The following is a 14731-nucleotide window of genomic DNA, read 5'->3' as shown; positions in this document are numbered from 1 at the left end:
TTACCCCCTCTTTTATCTACCATATTTGTATGCCTAAAACAATATGAAAGCCTCTACTCTTGCCTTGGTGCAAAGAGGAGGTGGAGGAGGAACCACTAGTTAACTTAGTGCTTGTGCTTGGAGACTGCCTATCCAGTCAAATAGCAGGTTTGCTGTGCTCCTGGATTCAACTGTCACCTATGCTCTGCAGCATCCCTTTGGGGTACATCATGGCAACATCTGGCACAAAAACCCCTCCACAATGATCTACGTGCCTTCAGTAAATATGTAAGACTGAAGGGACCAATGGCTATAGTCAGGAGAGCTAGAGCTGGCTAGAACAATAAGCCGTAAAGGATATTCAGTAACAGGCATAGCTTAAGGCGCTGGATTTTTAATCATTTCTCTGGGTGTTTGACAGCTGCAGCAGCTCACATCTTGCTGCAGTGTTGTGAGCGGGAGAGGCCTTGCCTGCACCGCTGCTCTTGCTGTCTAGGGGGATATTGGAAGGCAGCACTGGAGAAGATGCTCTAGGTAGGTGGAAAGCCATGCTGAAATTATTTTCCTGTGATGAAAGCATTGGGAAATAAGTTCAACTCACTGCTTTAAGCTTACATGTCCCCAAAGAACTCAGGTCCTTTATTTATTATTTGTATTACAGTAGCACCTAGAGGCCCCAAGTTGCTAGGGTTTGTAGAGCACTTTGTAGGAGACAGCCATTACCCTTAGGCCATTGTAAGAAGACAAAGAGGTGGGAAAGGAAGGGAGAAAAGTGACCTTATGGTGGCCAGTAGTGGAATGGCAAGTACAGCTCTAACCCCACAGATGCTTGTGCTGTCAAGCACTGGGGTCATAGTGTTTCAAGAAGCTACACTGCCTTCAGCTGAGCTAGAAGAATGACTGCTCACTTCTAGCCCTTCTTCAGCAGTGGAGCAAATTAATCATTTATTTCACATTGCAATGGATTTAGTCTATTATCATGACCTAGCCGAGGGCTGGTGGCATCTTCCAATGTGCTCACTTGCCCATCTGTGATCAGCAGGGCTCTCAAGTCACAGCACAATTCAGTGGCTCTCCTGCAAACTGCAATTGCGTTTTTACTTCGGAAATTTATCTTGTTTGTTTCTGCCTTGACTACAGAATAGCCAGCTCTCTTCTCTTCAGTTCTAAACTGCTGGCTTCCTACCGGTTTCTATGGTCAGAAGAAAAGACATTTAACATGATGTAGAAAAACCACTTCAGACATAACATCTCTGTGTGAAGTACATACATATGTACTTCCTGGTAACATGGCCAGAAACACCTTGATTCTCCTCCCATTGGTTGCAAAACCAGCAATGACCCTGTTGGGAAATGGAATGTGACTTAAATGTGTATTTTGATGCATTTGCTACAACTCCTCTGAAATTCTACTGCCATTTACAGTAATAATAGCTCTGTTTCCAATGAAAGACTTCTTGATGTTATAAAACTGCAATCTCTGCCTTTTAAAAGCAGCCCTTAAAAACTATGGAGTTTTTTCCTTACCTGAAGTTTCAGCACCTTTATAGGAAATATGAGCCATAATTTTGCTGATTTTGCTTTAAATGTTTTAAAGGGAAATCAGACCTCAGCATATTCTGTAGTTGTTGAAAAGAGTGCAGAACTGGCAGTACTACAATTTGAATCTTGTCTAAAAACCTGACAGGGATGGGAGTAATAGGTGCAGAGCCTCTCTATTTAGCTTCAGCTACCACCAGTGCTGAATTTATCCTTGCAGCATCCTTATGCAATGTGGATATAAAGCCTCACACTTCTGTGATTTGGTAACTCAAACACAAGGTCCTGCACGTGGTTGTGCAAGGGTTCTGCACAAAGCTAGAGGCACCACGATGTTCCTGGCAAAGCCACACAGAAAGATGACCAGAGAGACCTCTGAAAGGCATTGGCTGCTCAAAGATTTTTTTTCCAATCTTTCCCTATCACTTTGAGTCAGTCTTGTTCTGGACAAGTTTATTAAAGGCATCCTTAAAGTGATTAGCTCTTTTCTACCCATTTCACCCTTGTCTGCTCTTCTGATGCTGCCTAATGTGAAGGTAGCAGTGATGGGGAGAGCCCTAATAACTCTTCCATTTCCTCAAGTGCGGCATGGTGCTCCTGCTGTTGTCAGGCCAGCTGCTCTCAACAAACCCATCTAACAGAGTGCTTCAAAAGCTCTGTACCAAGCCCTCCCTGGCTGATGGGCAGTTTAGCAGAGCCTTGTGCTTTTTTGCCCACTTAAGCATGTTTTCACCATGGAGTTGCTCAGTGAGGAAGCTCCTCTTTGATGTTATGAGAAGTGGCAGCAGGAGAAAAGGGATGTTTCATTCCAGTTTGGTTTGTAACCCTTTCGAATGAAGGTGGACTCCAGGCATCCTTGAGCTATTGGCTCTGCTGTGGCTTTGCTCAGACCAGGGAGCTCTGGGTGAGATGACTGAGCTGGGATTTCCTCCCAGATCAGAGGCATCTCTGTTAAGGTAATGCTCTCCAGGCATGCTTATGTGGTTCTCCGAACTGGGCACAGTTTGATGCAACTCCCAAAACATGGACGTCCAAGGAACAGCATCTGGCCCTACTAATTGGAAAATTCTCCACTTTCTGCTCCTTAACCCTCATTCCTACTTTCTTTTTGAATAACTTTGAGCCCTTTAACCACCTTACCATCTTGTTGCAGCCTAGACCAAGAGAAATTCAAAAGGACCAACCCCAACATTTCCCCAAGTCTAACTAGCCTTGTTGCCATAGAGACTCGGTGGGTTTATTAGCATCAGCATGGCAAACTGATGGAAGTGTACAACTTCTTTTGCAGCTGGGGAATGTAAAAAGTTAATCCTGCATTTAATCACGCTCACAGGGTTGACATTCAAATCACAGTCACTGTATGCTCAGGAAAATGACTGTCATTCCTCAAACACAGTGCTTCACTCTAAGTGGAGGGTGGGGTGAGGGTTGTTGGTGGGGAGAACCTATCTGAGACATTATGATGAATGTTAAAATTAAAAGGAGATTAAATTAAAGATTCGTTTTTTTTGTTTGTTTGTTTGTTTGTTTGTTTTTTTTTAAAGAAAAGAAAAAAAAGGGAGAAGTAACCATCTCTGAAGCAGTCAGTACTGGAGGAGGACTCTACATCCTTCATTTTTGTATTCTGAAGGACTAGGATATTCCCAAGGAATTCCTTGAACATGGAAATGTGCAGGAAGTGCCTTCCATTCCTTGTTGATATTTCCTTTTTACTACAAGGAGTTGAAACGTGTGTATTCTGGATCCTGAAGGTTGTCATGGTTACGGGGCTGCTTGGATGCAGCTTTTTTGCACCCCACGAAGGCTGCAGTGCTCGCTGCCTGGCGGGAGCAGCTGCCCACGGGTGCGGAGCAGGGCTGGAGGTGTTGGGGATCAGCCCCAGCCCCTTGAGCTGTGGCAGGGATGCCTAGGGATGGATGTCAGTCCCAGAAGGTGGGATGGGAGTTGTGATCTCTCTCCTGTTACTCCTACAAATGCCTACTAGATAATGTGAGATCTACTCACTCTTTGAGTATATCCAGCCTTGAATATTTTTGCTTAGACTACTTTTTCACTCAGTGGTAGAATTTAAGAAGAAAACAAACAAAATAAAAAATTAATAGTAGTAATAACAAAAAAACTAATTCTCGTGATTTCCAGGAACCAGGGACCTTTTTTCGGCATTGACTTCATTTTAAGCTATGATCCAGACTGTTGTACAAACCAGCGCTTCATGGAGAAAATGCTGGTGCTGATCTCCTTATTGTCAGGTCTGTTTGTGCATCTCAGAGTAAATCTCATATCTGCCTGCATGATCAAGTGGCAGATGCATTGTAGAAGCTGTTGACTTTTCACTGACAAATAGCAAATGAAGTATTTTTAGCTGACCCCCTCCCCACCTCCCCAGCTTCTCTATTTATTTTTTATTTTTTTTTTAGCCAAAGGGTTTTTAGCTTTCCGAATCTCTACAAAGGAAGCACTAGGAAGAAAATTATTTTCTATCAAATGCAGACAGGCAGAAAACGCCAATTTTCTGAGAGGATTTTTCAATGAAAGGTTGCAATTTTCTGTCAAAGGCATCTTTATTCTTTTACCAACTACATAAAAATGTCATGTCTTAGGTCTTGTAGCACATCCTTCCTCCCCCAACACTTCGAGTGGAGACTGGTAGGAGATTAAACTTTGTTAGTTTTACTTTGGAGTAGAATAAGGACTCCTGTGACCAAAAGGCAGTGCTGTCAGTTGAAAATAAGCAGATCCGTGCCTTTTCACGCTGAACTGACATGTGGCCTTGTGCAAATGACTGTCTGAACAGTCTTCTCTCCTTTTATTCTATATAGATTGTCAAGTTGTTTGGATGCAGATGTCTCTGCTGAGTCCAGGACACTGTATGATCTGCACACATGCTCTGTTAATTGTAATCTGGAAAAAGGCGGCACACAAACAGGGCAAAATAAGTGAATGAACGAAGTACTATTTTCTGGAAGGTGGTTTGAAGCAGGGGATGGATGACAATACCCAAGCACCATGTCTTGACTTCCTGCCTGAAGTAGGAAAACTGTGGGTGATTGGGAATAAGGCGGGTGCCCTGTTTTGGTGGACAGCTCAAGTACGACTTTAAGATCAGCAGACAGCAGTAGTGAGATAGTTCAGCCTCCCACTCCCACCTCACCTTGCCTAAGGTTACAGGCTTGTCTGAGTGCCTGGTAATTAGCTGGTGCCCAGCTATGAATGGGCCTGATTCCCCTGTCACCTACGCTGCTTTGGTGAAGGAGAATTGCGTCTGATAATTGGGGACAGCAATTTGTCACAGTCACTTCCATGAAAAGTCTAAATCTGATTATGGTTAAAATAGCAAATGTCCTGATTTCCTCTCTCAATGGGAACACTAAGGGGCACAGGACATGTGAAAAACACTTTGTGGAGCAATGACACTTGATAACCTTTGGTGACACTGCCTGTAGTGGCTGGTGGAAGGATGAGTACTCCTTGCTCCTGGTGAGACCCTCTTGGTTCTGTGGCACTTCCCATCACAGCTTCAGCCCCAGGTTGGGCAGAGGTGCTTGCAGGAGAGGCACGAGTGGCTGTCTTCATCTCCATGTGCTGGCATCTGGCCATGGACATCAGAGCTCCATCCCTATCCCTGCCATGGCTTTGCAGCACTGCCTGATCCTGGCCCGACCGCTCATCTCCACGAGCTACTTTGTACACCTCCCTGGGGGAAAGAGGTTTTGCTGCAAAGGGTTGTTAGCAGCACAAGGATCAGTGAAGAGGGCAAGGCAACGTGAGCGATGGGTTGCCTTCGCAGGTAATTGAAAGCGTGTCAGAAATAGAAACGGTATTTAAATTGAAAGTCTTTGTGATTCTTCTCCACCTGGTGAGCCTGGGAGTTACAGGAGGCTGTCGCATGGTGGAGAATTAACAATTCTGATGAGAGATGCTGTCAATTTGAATTGCTTATTTGGAGACCGGGGTGGGAGGGGTGTCCATTAGCCTGTCTCAGGGATTTCCTATGCCTCTTCTTGGATTGTCATTAAAGGAGCAAAGTGGCTGAAGGAATGCTTTCAGAGTGCAAATACCAGTATATGCCATGCAGAAGACCTATTTTTTTTTTTCTTCTTGAGCTGATCTTATTATTCTGAAGTGCTGTCATACTACCTTACACTGCTCTGTGTGTGGGGCTGCTGGTGAGACGTTAATGAGGACAACGACAACTTTAAACTGCTTTTTTGGAGGTCTGTGCCTGCTGTGAGGACCAGAAAGCACCACCCTCTGACCCAGTCACTGAGGCATGTCCCCTTGCTTCCTTCAAGCCTGGTGAAGCCAGCAACAAAGGGAGCTCCTGCCTGGGCTTCCCAAGGCAGAATTAGCTGTTCCTGCTTCCCCTATCCCTAACAGCCAGTGCAAGGATGCCTGAAAAGCTGCTGGTGCTACAGCATGCCTGTGGTCCTTGTTAGAAGCTCAAGGCTTCTCCAAGATAGGAGAATTCATTGATCCATGGCATCATCTTGTCATACGTAAACGTGCCTGGAAGAATATCTTTGGACCACTTCTAAAAACGAGTGTATGGAAAAGCATCTTGCCTAATGGGTTAATTTGTGCAGCCCTCCAAGCCCTGTTGCCTGACACTTTAAAAACTGCCTGGGGGATTTTTATATGCAATTCCCATTAATTAAAATTAACAAATACCAGTGGGTATATAAATTCTCTACATGACTTTGAGAACTACAACAGCATTCTGTGGCAGAGAGAGGCCTGTTGAGTATTGCTCTCTTGAGTTCAGATTTTCCCTTGGGTTTGCTTGCATGTTCCTTTCAAGGGACTGCAGATTTCTCTGGAACAGCCCCGGCTCCTTTTCAGTGCTGAAGTCACACAAAATAAATATGAAGTGAGCTGATTAGATTGCCGGATTGCTACAAGCTAGCACGTGTCAGATCCAAAGTGAACTGACCTTTCCACTCTCAGGTGGACAGCTCTGACCTTTTGTGATGCTGATGAGAAGCGTGGAAGAAATCATGATTAGGGGAAAATCTTGCTTTATTAACACAGGTAGAGCACAAAGAACTCATCATCTGAAGATCTGCCTCTAGGTGGTGGGATACGGGAAAGAAAACCAAGACATGTGTCCGTGTTACACTCTCATTATAACACTAATGGGAACATGGTGTCTAAGAGGACAGCAGAGAGAGGAGCTGGGGAATTATGCTTTGCTTTAGAAGCTTTCTTTTGGCGATGGTTATAGCAACGGTAGACCAGGTTCCTACTGCCTCAAAGCCTCTTTATAATGCCATTGTACAGAAGGATTATTTGGCAGAAGAAGGCAGGTAGTCCTGGTGAATGCAGTAACACCCGATGGAGTTTGGTGGGTTTAGTGTTGCTACAAGGTACCAAGGAGCTGTTAATGAACAGGGATATATTATGAGGCATCTGTTTTTGTCACAATGACTGTGAGGCACAGACACTCCCCTTTGCAGGTCTGGGGGGAGGAGGGGTGCGAGAAGGGTTTTTCTGGTACAGCAAACATAGCTTCAGAAAGTGAGGAGGCTGGTGGGAGGGGAGGCAGGGTGGGGGGAGAGCGAGCGAGCACATATTATATTCCAACTGTTTCCACGGTGACATTTCATAATCACAACTCTTGGGGGAAAACGCTTCATCGCAGAAGCTGGAGGAGGCAGGATGGTTTTGTGGATGCAGCCGGAGAGGGACGGCTCTCCCAGCACCTGTGGCTCACCATCCGAAGGACTTGGAAGCAGGGGCCAGCTAAACTCATGCGGCTGTAGCACAAGCCTAGGCAAGGAATTGAAATGAAAAGTAATCATCATCTTCTTCCCTTTATTTCAAGGATGAGCATTTATAAATAAATATGATATCATCCCACTGGATAGGAAGTTTAAGTATCTTCTATTTCTTGGCAGCAATGAGGAAAAGAGGGATGTATGTAGGAAAGAGCCCACAGGATGTACCTAAAAGCGTAGTCAAATAGATGAAAGCAGCCTGTAGTTAATGAATTAGGTCACCAGGTCTTTGCATTGCACATTGTCTCTTTCTTCACTCTCTCAGCCCTAGAGTTGTGGCATGAAAGCGAGCTCCTGGCAGATGGAGCAAGAAAAACCTGCCTTTTCATCACGAGGGCTGGTCGCACAGTGCCCAGGAGAAACCAGGGCTTTGCTAGCAGCAAGTCTCACAAATCAATCTGTGGCATATTATTCATTTTTACAAAGCAGCACCATGTTCACCTGAATAGCTTCCAAATGTCTGTGGTTCCCTGTGTTGTTTTAGGCAGTGTACCGCTTGCCATCATGCTGCTACAGATGGCAGCAGCTCTTGGGGGCTTTCCTACGAGACGTGGGCAGGGGAGACAAGGGCTGTGACAAGAACACACGGCTTTCGTGCTTGGGGACTTTCCTTTAGTTCCTGCTGCACAGAGAGCTGCGCTGTGGATTTCAGTCCCAGCCCTCCAGCAGCTTCTGTGAGTTTAGGCAAATTGCTTTCACTGCCAGTGTCTCAGATGGGATAAATGCTCATTTTTATGTCACTGGACACTGGTAGCTGAATGATCAAAGCTTTCTGTGGGCAAGGTGGAGCGATGCTGGGAGTCAAATGGAGCTGCTTCTGCATAGCATAATAGGAGCATTGGGTTTTTGAATTGCATGACTCAATGCAGTAACTGCATCTTCAGCTGCCAGCTGCCCAGTGGTCCTGGACTGTATTTGAAGCAAGTATGATGATACTTAGACGTGTGTGATTTCTAAAACAATTACTGCATCTTTGTATTCTTGAAGTACCTTGTTTATTATATTTTTGTGACCGAAGGTATACAGCTCTGTGCTTTGTCTGTAGGGCTTCATGGAGCTTACTAATGATCTGCCCTCTTTTGATAGCCACTTGTTGTAATTCCAGACATTGTTACACTGAGTTGCAAACTTTGTGGAGTGCCAAGCGAAGGTATTTGTGTTCTGTTCTTTCTGTCTGCATCTGCTGTTGGAGTACAAAGGAAGCCAAGCCTTTTGCTCATAATACAGCACTGATCTGTACTTATGATGTACAGAAAGTCTTGGGAAAAAATCTTGATTATCACAGAAAGTCTTTAAATGTGGGACATCTCCAGAAACATGCAGCATAAAGCAGCCTGTATCGTCCTTATCTCTCCCTTCCAGCCTAGAAAACAGGGCGATTCTTTAAAAAAGACATTTGTTTCTGATTGTATCCTTAGGGATCTCTCATTTCTGTGATGTGTAAGGGATGAAGAAGAGATAATGGGTGAATGAGGATCTGTAGGTTAAGCTTTACAGCTCTTTGCCCAAATCGAGCAGCCTAATGGCGATAGCTCAGCTGAAGACCCTCCTATTGAGCATCCATAAAATGCAGTTCCCCTGCACAGGGGAGAGCTGCCACTGCTGCCAAATGTGTCCCATTCTCCCTCCTTACTCATCTGCAGTGCTGGCAGTGATGTCCTCTGGCACATCGTGGTGACACTTAGGAGCCACAGAGGACTTAGATGCTCCAGCAGAGTAGCAAAAAGTCGGGACATCCCACTCTGCCACATGGTTGTAGAAAATTACTTCGTGGAACTTGAAAAACGTTTTTGGAGCTATAGAAGAGGATCAAAGATACCTGATTGAGTGTCTCTAGGCCAGGCAGTACTTAGACTACCTGGAGCTTCTCATTCCCTGTTCATCTTTTCTTTCAGCTAAGTGGTGCTAGTCTTTTCATTCTCCTCTTTCCAGCCCTGATAATTTTCCATGTCCCATGCTGAAGCCTTTCTGTTTTTTCTCTGGTCTTTCTTCATGTTGGATTTTTCTGTTTATTCAGAAATTCTACGAATTCCAATCTCTCTACAAGCTAGAACCACAATAATTTTGCTTTCACGTCTATTAAGGATTTAAAGAAAACTGCTTTTCTTATAAAATTACATAATGGTACTGTGTATCACAATGACTTCTTCTGACAATATATGGAGGGTGTTCAGGTTATTTGTGCAGATTCCACAAGTGAAAATAAAGAAAATCTCTCCCTCTAGACTTCCATGGGTGAATATCTCTAGTCATCCATTAGCCCTTGTGAAATCCAACCTCTACAACACAAACAGACTGCTAATGTGTGATACGCAATGCTACGAGTGAGACTGGGATGTTTAGAGGGAGGGATTTTACGTGATTGTGTGATTTGATCCAACACAGCAATTCCTGTTTCTCTCTGAGCTAAAGCATGGGCAGTAGTTAGGGAATGAGGAGAATATCTGTATTGATTGCAGAAACTACCAACAGCGAATCACTGATAATTCTGGCAATTTTTTTAGTTAGTATTTTGTGCATAGACTTTCCCCTTTCCTGTCTGGTAGTAGGGCGGCTGCTATAGTGGGATGTGCTGTATTGGCGGTGCTTTCCTTGACTCAGTTGCTCAAGTTCAAAGCTTTGATTCCTTTGACTGTTAGAAAGGGCAAGATCAGCCACCCCAAAGCACAGCCCACATGTTTGTTTATCTTGCATGTTAGCAAAGCAGCCTGGGAAACGCTGAGCCAGATGGTAATGATGGGATCTTTGCAAGGCTGTTTGAATTGCAGCAATTGCTGCTGCTGCTGCTTTTTGTGTTGTTTTTTCTTTTTTTTTTTTTTTTCCTTCCTAAATCAGCATCCTTTTATCTTCCTCATTTCACGTTTGTTTTCTGCGCATCTTGGGTTTGATGCCAGAGATTAAAAATGAGGGTTGATTCATATATATCAATATTAAACTGTATAATCACCTCAGTCATTATTTGACTTCATCTGGAGCATTCACAAAATTTCAGGAAGTTTGGGTGAAACAAAACTTTTTAGTGTATACAAGCATTTCACGGAACTATTGATAACCAGAATTTCTGATTTAGGCTGCATCCCCTGTGTCTGGCTCTTCACAGTAAATAATCCTCTTACTATGTATTTCAACAAAATTTTAATACTTTTTGTTTTTCATTTCAGCTAGAAAATAACAGCACGATCTGGGAGGGGGAGCGGGGGTTGTTATATTCTCTGACTAGAGTAGACCTACTGTAACTTTAACGCATTACCAGTAATTTCTGCTTCCTCTGGCGAGGTTTTGAGAAACATAAGGTGCTTTAATAACAAGCAGGGACCCACCCACAATCTGATTTATGTTTATGACTCAGCAAAGAACGTAAACTGAGACTAGGGCACAGTGTTTCTATAAGTAGTTATAAATCAGCCATTCACCAAAAAAAAAAAAAAAAATGAGTACTAGCAGCCTGCTGTGTATGAGGAAGAGAGCATTTTGGGGGCTGCAGATGACAGTGTTCTTTCAGTAAAGGGGTCACTCAGGATTCATCAGAGAGATTTGTGGCATTTCCACAAGTGCTCTCATGGACCTAGACCCAGTGCAGTGCTGTTTGCATCATTGTCTCTCTGAACTATCTGAGTATGTCAAACCCATCCGATGGAAGCAAACCCATTGTCAGTGGGCCAGCTAGATGGCCAGACAAACAACTGGGGAAGAAAAAAATAAAATAAAAAATTGCAGATCTGAATTTGTAGCATTTGATACTTGTATTCTAGTTGGACTAAGTGCATAGGTTGCATCCTTACCTGGCTCCAGGAAAGCCACTGGTTCTATTGTGCCAAAGGTCCCCCACACACTAGGTGGCAGTGAAGCCTGACCCGTGGAGCCCATGGTCCTCACCAGACTGATGGTACCCCGGGAGAATCTGAGCCAGAGCCCAACATCCATTTGCCAGTTGCTGCTCGTGAATTTCCAGCTGAAGGATGCACAGTATTTTCAATGCCAGTTAGATTGACGGGTTTATCTTCCAGTCCATTTACTTACTTAATTACCCTACATAGAGCAAGAAGTCATTTCTTATAAATATGGTAATAAACCGATCAGGATCTCAACAGAAGCACATTCATAAACAGTTTGTGGAAAAAGCTGATGTTCCCCAGATTCAGCAAGTATCAGGCTTCCCCCATCGTCAGTCAGTAAATTAGGAAATAATATTTGATGGCCTTAAAATGTCAGCCCCCAGATGATGTTTGTCGTCAGTCAGGACCTGCTTGGAGTTGTCCTCTGCTCTCTGAGCAGTGCCTGCTCAAAGGACGGGGAACAGATCCAGCAGAAATTCAGTGTATAAAATTTCCTCTGTCCTTCATCTTCAGGTTTTAGTGCACACTGGAAAGCAAGTGAAACTCATGCTTCTTTTAGCTTCTCTGTCTTGCTTCTGGGATGCCGAAGCCTTTCATTTGACAGCTCTGGCTGTTGTGTGAAGAAGAGAAGAGACCATCAGCACCTCAGGCCCGATTCATTGATGGGGGGATATTTTTTCAGCCTGATAACAGATGTTGCTTTGTAAAGGAGGCTCCCGCAGAAATTATTTGAAGGCTAGGGTTTGTAGGTGCTATTTTTCAACAGCATAAACACTACACTCCAGTTTCAAAAGACTGAAGCAAATGTCAAATGTTAAAGCATATAGGCACACGTGGAAATGACTGCAAGGAACCAGAGGTTCTGCTGTCCCTACTTAAGTAAGAATTTGCAGGGTAAGGACGAATGAAGGACTAAGGCTTGGCTTACTAGCCCTGTGGTGCCAAAACACCCACGCGGGCTGACACCTGCAGTGTGGCTTCAGACAGGGCTGCAGGCGTGCGGTGCCCCATCGCAGCAGCTCCGCCTGCCAGCAGGAGCCCCGGGGCTGTGCCATGCCCAGGAGATGCCGCAGGCGGGCAGGCGCGCACAGCACCCGTGCGCCTTCCTCACCGTGTCTATCAGTGTCGCTTCCGTGTGGGTGGCACCAGTGACTGTGCATATGTTTGCTGGGTGTAGGTGTGCCGAGGGCTATCTGCACACATGCTGGTGCTGCAAATCAAGAGGGTTTTCTCGCCCCTCACCTGTCCCCATGCCTGCTGTGTTAGCGATGCCCATGGGGACAACAGCAGACTGGGGGGACGTGGGTTATCCCATACCCCAGAGGTTCTTGTGACACATTTTTCACCATTCTTTCAGCTCCTTTTCCATCATGATCACTTCCAAATCTTCCTTATTTTGAATTTCCAGAGTCCGTCCTCTCAGCACCTGTGATCATTCCTCAAGAGGTACATTATCCAAAATAACAAAATTGAGCTGAACAAGGCAGGGAGAGAAACGCATGTGACTCCATTGACATTCATGTATGCCAACGCTCTGCAAAACCCATATGAGAGTCTGCGTTGTTTGGAGTTTATTTAAATTAATCACTATAATTACATTTTGCTCTTTATCAAAAGCCTCCTATAGAGATTGTCCAGCTAGAAAATAATAGGAATTTCAGAAATAGTAGTATTTCAATAGCCTCTTTGAAGACATTCAGGAGCATCATGTAAAACACAGTGGGCACTGGAGGGAATAATTCTGCTGGGAGGTCGGATGGATGCCGAGTTCTGTTGATTTCCTCATTTTTCAAGGCTGGAGGCTTCTGCATGTGAATGAGTCCTTTGTTTTTCCAAGGGTTCTGGTACAGAAATATCTGCTGTAACAACCGCTTATTTCCTATCCTGGAAACAAAAGCCCTGATAGCGAAGACAGGCCATTCTGCTCTTGTGGACAACTTCACATCGTGCAAAGAGGAAGGTGGCAGACAGCCTCCCTGGAGACAAAATTCTCTGGTGTGCAAAACCTTGGAGTAGAAATGGGTGAGAACAAAGGTTCTTGCTAAGTACAGCAAGGTCAGCCGCCAGCAGAGCACAACGAGAACAGGAGCTTTGATGTATTCGTTTTCTTGTTATGTCTGGCAAAGATCTTAAGTGAACCAGCTACACTCTTTCAAAATTCCTTTATACCATTTTTTATCTTAAATCAGAAGGCCCACTTTCTTAGACATATATTTACCTAATTCATTGTGCTCAATTGCATGGATTTATCCCACAAGACTTTGTTAGAAGCTCCCTGTTAGAAGCACCAGGTGCCTGCCTGTCCCACCTATTTCTTATGGAGCCTTCAAGACAAAATACAGGTCTTCATAATTCCACTCCTCTGTAATTTCAGTAGCTCCCTGATCAAGACCGCACTGTGCAATATACATATATGCTGTATTGAATGATTTTCTTTGGTTTTGGAAATCAGAAATAAGTTCATTTGATTCTTTGTTGTTGTTTTTCAGGAAGCTAAAAAAATAATTGATAATTCAGTCAGACTTTTCTCTCAGGAGAGCCCAGAACTGTCTGATATCTGGCACTGTCAGGTGCATTGATCTGTCAGTCATTCTGTTATGACCATTCCTGCAACATCTAAGAGTTTCACCAATTTCCCAAGACTACATTTGGTGCTTAATTGAAAGTTCAGAAGCTATATCCTTCAGAGGTTCATTTAAATAATCTTCAGAGCAACTAGAGTTAATTCCTAGCATCCTTGTGCTAACAAACTGAATAAAACGCTACTATCTATAGGGAAAAAGGAAATTAATACATTCTTAAAATAATGGTCTTATTGCTACTTATCTTGTTACAGTGTGGTGAGGTTCTCCTTGTTAAGCCACCTGCACTCTGCAAGGTTTATAGACAAAAGCAGCATCATTAATTAATGCAACAGTGCAAACTTTCTATGAGCTATTACAATATTTTATTGTTATGGCTATTATTATTATTATTACTACCAGACAGGCTGCTTGGGAGTTTCAAAAACATGCTAGCAACTCTCTATTGCATTGGCTACCCTTCAGTACCTTTCTTTAGCTTATAAATGCAGCTGTTTCTGTTAAACTTTGGATGGAAAGCAAGAGCCTATAAAGCCTACCAGTAGGTTATTTTAGCCTCAGGTCAGTGTTGCTTATATTATACAAGGACTGAGATGGAAGTCTGAAGGTGCTATCTATCAACATACCTAAATCTGCTTTGCTTGAATATGGATCTGGGATGCTGGTCACTCAGCCAGGGTAAGCCTTTGGCCACTTGTAACTCACTCCTAAATGCCTGAACAATCGCTCTAATGAACCTGCAAGTCTCTGACACCAAGAGTCATTGCCCTGGTCAAGGGTGGCTTGAGGGAAAAAAATGCGTTCATCCTAGAGGAATGCTTTATTGCTTGCCATAAGGAAGATGTCAGTCTTCTGGGCTCTGTTTTTGCAGTGTGACTGTCCTTGCTGTCCTTGTAAGAGGCCACAAAGTTGTAGGCACCAGCACAAATCTGCTCTGATGCAAGGTGTTAGACTACAGTGCTGCAGACATTAAATGCCTGCTGTAAATGTCTGCCCTGGCACTTATGTGGGTGTTTAAGTG

This window comes from Aythya marila (genome assembly GCF_965140915.1).
Source record: "Aythya marila genome assembly, chromosome: 14".
NCBI classification, from domain to species: Eukaryota; Metazoa; Chordata; class Aves; order Anseriformes; family Anatidae; genus Aythya; species Aythya marila.
This window is presented reverse-complemented; position numbering follows the sequence as displayed.